We start from the raw sequence: 6,199 nt of genomic DNA, 5'->3' as shown, positions 1-6,199 counted from the left end.
AAATAAACTTTTGTGTGTGTGTGTGTGTGTGTGTGTGTGTGTGTGTGTGTGTGTGTGTGTGTGTGTGTGTGTGGATCTATACAATGTATGTTTTTTTGTGTATGTGTGTTGTGTGTTGTGTGTGTGTTGTACACAAGAGAGAAAAAGACAGAGAGAGACGGGGGGAAGTGTTACCATCAGATTTGGGATAGATGGGAAAGACTTTCTTGCCTTCAAAACCTCAAAATAAGCTCGTGACTTCTCTCAAAAGAATTTTACCCAAGAAGAGTGTCACTATTAGCGTCATTATCATAATCCCAATCTTGACGTAACTATTAATGCTAATAGCAACACTAATACCAATGCCATTTGAAGACCTCACAAACATCGTGTAACATAAGCATTGAAAACCTTTAGAAAGACTAGTAGTGCTTTCTCCTAGTTAATCAATAGATGGACCACCCTTGTCTAAGTTGGCGGCCCCATTTTCCAAGACTAGTCTAGCAATGTACAATTCAAGAAAGAGCACTAACCTGATAAGTAACATGTCCATATGAATATCTTTGCAAATTAAAAGTATCGCCTTCAAGAAGCTTTAAAAAAAATAAAGGAAAACTTAAAATTATTATGCTTTAAAAGTTTTTCAAAATAGTAAAAGAATAAATAGTGCACAGATTTAGTGCCACACAAAAGTATGGTAGAGAGTTGGCACATTGTCTTTTCAAAATTTATAAAGAATAGAAGGGGTGTCCAACCCTACTACACAGTCATGCAAATAAAGAATGAACGAACCTGAAATTGGTGCAAGGTTGCATTTCAAAAGAGTATTGATCAGTCTTCCATACCGTATGATAAATATCGTACCAGTAATTAGCACTTTACAAATATTGATTGTTAGAGTTAAAAGACACAAAATACATAGACATATGTGTATGCATGCATTTACCTAGAGTTGTATACATATGATGTGTGTGTGTGTGTGTGTGTGTGTGTGTAGCATATACATGCATTTACATGTATACAAGTATGCATACATAGACAAGTACATCTATTTGTATTCAAAACCTAACAATTTTTATGTACTAGTACTGATTACCCATACTGCACAAGATTCTTTTGTATCATACCTATCCACCTCGAATTATTGGCAAATTGATGATGCACATAATTTAAGAAATTGCAACAATCATTGAGAAACTTCAGCAAAAAATAGATAGCTTTCTCGTTGTGTTCTTGAGCATAACTTGCAACCACACATTCCAACAAGCCTAACTAGCAATCACGCTGAACTATTTTGCCCACATCCACGTATTGAGCTTTCAAAATTCAAGTACAGAAGAATCTAGGCAAAAGTCCTCTCCATGTAAGCATATGAAGGTGTGAGACCTTTATGATCTACTTTTTCTTTTGATATCAGATAGAAAAGAGTCGCATCAAACCATATAAGACAAGGTGTTCTTAGTGAAAGCTTCCATTGCATAGGAGGAAGAGGGTTAATGAGACAATATTTCACTCTATGTTAATATGTCAACAATCTACATTTTCATAGTCACTTCACGACTTGACATTAACCGGCATCCTACATCGGTGGCACACACTCTTGTGATATGTGGAGCACTTCGTCTAGTATGCAGCAATGTTGTAACATTGTGTCTTCTTGCCTCTCACATCAACGACACTATCTGCATGATTCCTCAGCAATAACTTTCAAAGATTGAAGAAAGGGGAGGATGTTCAAATGGAACAAGTAGTTCAACTTTGGAATGCACATTTCTCAAATATGTAGGCATCGAGACATTGGTACAAAGTGGTTAGACAATGTTCAAGGATATTTTAGGTTAGTTTAAGGTATCATGACTTGTATATATCATAGAGCAAGAAATGCTCCGGTATCTACAAAAATATTTTTACTTGTACTGTGGAGGGAGTAACTAGGCCAATTAGACATGATAGCAACAAAGTAGTCGAACGCACAGCAAGATGGAGCAAGTGCTACAATATGTTGTAGTTGGTCATGTTCACGAAAATCACCCTTGCAATGCATTGTACTAGCTCATCTCTTGTTATACTAGAGTCGCAATGCGTGATGTATAAGCTATACATTGTCCCTAACAAATTGTTGCGGCATAAATCCAAGCACTATAGAGACCAGAAAGTGAGTAGTCGAGGGTGTAGTTGAGCTTGAGAATCAAGAAAGGGAGGCTAGGATGAGAGATGAAGAATTAAAAAAGATAGATAGGGTGAAGAAGTTGAAAGGGTATCAAAAACGAGAGCCGGGATAGTCTAAACTCTGAAGAGAAGATGACGGATGTGGTTGTCAAAGCATGGAGACACATGGATGTTGAGTCCCTTCGCTATAGCAAAGGCCCAAGCTGACGCTACGGCTCAGCTTTTAGAGAGCCCAAAGTTAAAAGTCCCCAGGGAGAGAGAGAGAGAGAGAGAGAGAGAGAGAGAGAGAGAGAGAGAGAGGGAGACCTCACCTTCCTCGCCGACTTGCGGGCACAATAGAGGTGGTGACTTGCGACAAGAAAGTGTCGGAAATAGATTTTAATATAGGACAGTGGATTTTAATAACAAAGGCACAACTTTTCAATTGTGTGAAAATTCACATCTCAAAGCTACTAGAAAAGAAACAAAATGCATTCAACTTACCAAACCCAAACAATACGGCAGAGGTCGTGCATGTGGCGTTTGCTTGTCCATAAGGTGTGTGTGTTCTACGTGTTTGCTTGCAGGTGCGGTGTGAGTGTGTGCCTCCCTAATCTGCGTGTGTTTCTTGCATTTTCTCATTATCTCTTGTTTGGTGGGCGTCTTGGGTGCGAAGGGGTGGTGGGTCGGTTTGCTTTGGGGCCTCATCTTCGGAGTTGTCCTAATGCTTTTACAAGTTGTAGAGTGTCATAACCCTATTGATTGCTTCCAAGGATGCCTTGAGCCTCTCCCCCCCAAAGTTTTGATGCAAACAAGCTATGCAATGTGATGCCTCTTTTTGCTCCTTTGAACAATGGAAGCCGACTCTTTGGACAAGTTAGGGTGGCCTATTTTGACTACAACTCTCTTTCACAATCCTCTACTCACTCCTTTGTCCCTAGCCCTAGATGTTCATTCCATCTTTTGTAGCACTGTATTATTGATACTTTTTCCCCTATGGTTTGTTATGTCGCATGCGTTATTATTGGAACTTTTTCCCCTATGTTTTTTTATGTCCCATGCGTTTTCTCACTGCCAATTATTCTCTTTACTGTGATGCCCTCAGGCCTTGTACTTAGCTAATGTAGTACCAAAAAACTGCAAAACACCCCCCTCCCCCCCCCCCCCCCCCCCCCCCCCCCCCCAACACCACCTCCTCCGGACTTTATTCTAGTATTCATCTTATCCAATAGCAGGCTCCACAAACGTCGATATGGGAATTAAAAAAAACCAATATGACCCTTTGACATAACTTACCACATAAAAATCTACAAGCTGAAAATGAGAGTAACTTGGTATTGACAATGATTGAGGTTTTCTTCATACAATGAGAGAGAGAGAGAGAGAGAGAGAGAGAGAGAGAGAGAGAGAGAGTAGTGTGCGAGCAGAGACATTATGTACCTCAACAATTAGAAGCGGGCATTTAAAATAACATTTTATTGATTGTAAATGCAATTGATTGATTGAGAGAGAGATAGAGAGAGAGTAATGTAAAAACGAAGCACAGACAGATCCTCGAGACTACCAAAATGAATACTTGCGCTGTAAGGAAATAAGTCAAAAGATACTTCAAAATATTTTTTTGTGATACTTCAAAAAAATAGTACTTTGGACAATTAGGAGGATGGCCTATCAAATTATTATTTCCCTCTGTTGAAGTTGCTTGCTGAGCTATGATCTCCTTTTTGTCTAATGCTAGAGCTACACTTTTGCTATTTGTCATATACAAAACATCAAACCTAAAATTATCAATGAATGGCTAGTATGTTGCACGTCTTTCCTCATTTTTTTGGATAGTTTTTGCGTGTGTGATTTTCTCCTCGCATCGTAGTTCTTTGTCACCCCTATGTATCTTCTTCCATTTTTTGTGCAAGTTATCGAGTAGACTATGTAGTTGATTTCCTTGTCTCGCTGCCTCTTTGATGCTGGCATCTCCGGCGATGTCTCCTCCTGTGTCCGAGTTGCTTGAGTACTGTCCTCTATTTCGATCTTTATGTTTGTGATGTATCCTGCACTGCATAAGTAAGTGTTATTTGTGTTTTGATTTAGAAATGCAGTTAGCTGTAAATAGTTATTATACTTAATGAGTGGATGCAATGTTTACCTGTTGTTTTCTTTCTTTTTCGGAACAGGTATGTTGTTTCTCCGAAGCATTTGTTGAATAACTCTTGATCGAAGTGCCAAGTGAAATGCTCGTCTATCAATATTGGTTCATTTTCTTTGAGTCCCATCTCGACCCTAATTTTGTTTAATATCATGTCGTCGTTTTTCCTGTCAAGGTCGCAGAGTTTGTCGAGCTCTATGTTGAAGCCAAAGTGCAGCATCTCGATGGCAAATAATGAAATGCCCTTTGTCTTTGTATGTAGCAACTGCGGAGCCTCTCCGTCAAGTAGTCTTTCGATGTTTCGTCGTATTGCAACTCGAGTTTGTTGAGTATTTCTTTTTGCAGTCCGGTTGCGAACCTGACCTGTTTGTTACTGATTTGCTTCAATATCTGATTCATTGAGTTGATGTAGCTGCGGACGTGCGAGTAGTGTGGTCGTGGTTTTATGTATGAGTGTGGATGCTCCCCTACTAAATTTGCCATTCTCATCTAGCCGGAGGTAGGATAGTTTGATGGGCTATCGTCGTTTGTTGCAGATGAAGTGCCTCTTGCGTTACTTTTAAATAGATCAAATAGCTGCAAGTGAGGACAAAGAATAAGCATGTTGTGAGAAGAGTTTTCTATTCATTCAAACGTATTGTTTATCTTCAAGGAACATAGATTTTGGAATGTACAGACCTTGTTGGCTGCCATGTTGTTGTTGTTTTCTTGAAAAGTTGTATTACGAGAGCCGATATTAAGAAATGCATCATATGATCTGCAAGTGAGGAAAAACTTTATATGAAATGGAGTTATACAATTTTAACATACTCAAGTATATGAAAGCAGATCTCTCATAGGCTCAAACATGTCTGGTGTAGGAAGCTCTAGGATCCTTAAATGTCTTCTTTCGGTGACTCGCGAGAACATGACATACGCAAGGCCTAGTGCAAAAACTTGTTTGATGTTGAGTACGGCCTTTCCAGCTATTGTTGCACCCTGTGATTTGTGACCCGTTATTGCATATGCTAGTATTAAAGGGAATGTATATTTGTGGTAAAATTTGAAGTTGAATGCCCTAGTGGAGTGTTTTGTACGCCGAATGGTGATTTTGGTATTTGTGTTGTCTATGAGCACACTAATCGCGTCTACTAGACCGTTGCAATCATGGGATGTATTCTTGACCCTGCATGTGGACCGTTTGCAGCGTCGATTTCCAAGTCGAGATTTGAGGTGATCATACACTTTGCACCAACGATGACGTTGTGTATTTCATTGAAAGAGGTGTTGTTGACCCAGCTTTCTACGAGTGGCTCATTGTCCACATTTGTTTTTAACGCTATTCGGACTATCTGTTCGTTTGAAAAACTCCTTTGCAATATGATGTCATTGTATCTTCGAGCGTCGTCGTGATGTATGTTGCCAATTGGACTATTTTCTTATTTTTAATGATTAATCTCTTTTTTAGAATATTTTATTGTGTGCACTAAGAACTATTAAAAGATTGTAGCTACAGGAACTGCCATCAAGAACGGACAACTCTGATGTGTCATTTGATGGGTGACGGTAAACATCGCAAAGGAGTTTCCGTAAGTTCGGTGGAAAGGGCCGGGTTACGAGTGCCCCTGATGCGTCACATGATGGGTGACGGGTGCATCAGTAAGAGGGCATTCCGTAGGCTAAGGAGTAAGAAAATACGCGTAAGAACGCAAGCACAAGAATAAAGATGGGTTCAATGAAGCTTTTTACGAAAAGCAGGAACATTCGCGGGAAGGCAGATGCTTTCCCGCGAAGAGTCTGTGTCTGCATTGCATCTGTGCCGTGTTCTGCACCCGGTGTAAGGTCTCTACTTTCAAATTTCCCACAAGTTCTATTACGCATTTGTATTTTTTTGAACCATCACTCCTTATTTAAGATATTCGAGTTCAAATTATGAATCGTAGGTTGAGA

At 39.6% G+C, this 6,199-nt stretch overlaps 1 pseudogene; it reads right to left on the bottom strand.

Moving 5' to 3' along the window:
• Positions 1-4,052: 4,052 nt before the first annotated feature.
• Positions 4,053-4,963, bottom strand: LOC147461502 (uncharacterized; annotated as a pseudogene).
• Positions 4,964-6,199: the final 1,236 nt, after the last annotated feature.

This window comes from Adiantum capillus-veneris, chromosome 3 (assembly GCF_014529385.1).
Source record: "Adiantum capillus-veneris isolate H3 chromosome 3, ASM1452938v2, whole genome shotgun sequence".
In the NCBI taxonomy this organism is placed as follows: Eukaryota; Viridiplantae; Streptophyta; class Polypodiopsida; order Polypodiales; family Pteridaceae; genus Adiantum; species Adiantum capillus-veneris.
Note: the sequence above shows the minus strand (reverse complement) of the source record. Positions and strands in the feature narration are given on the sequence as shown.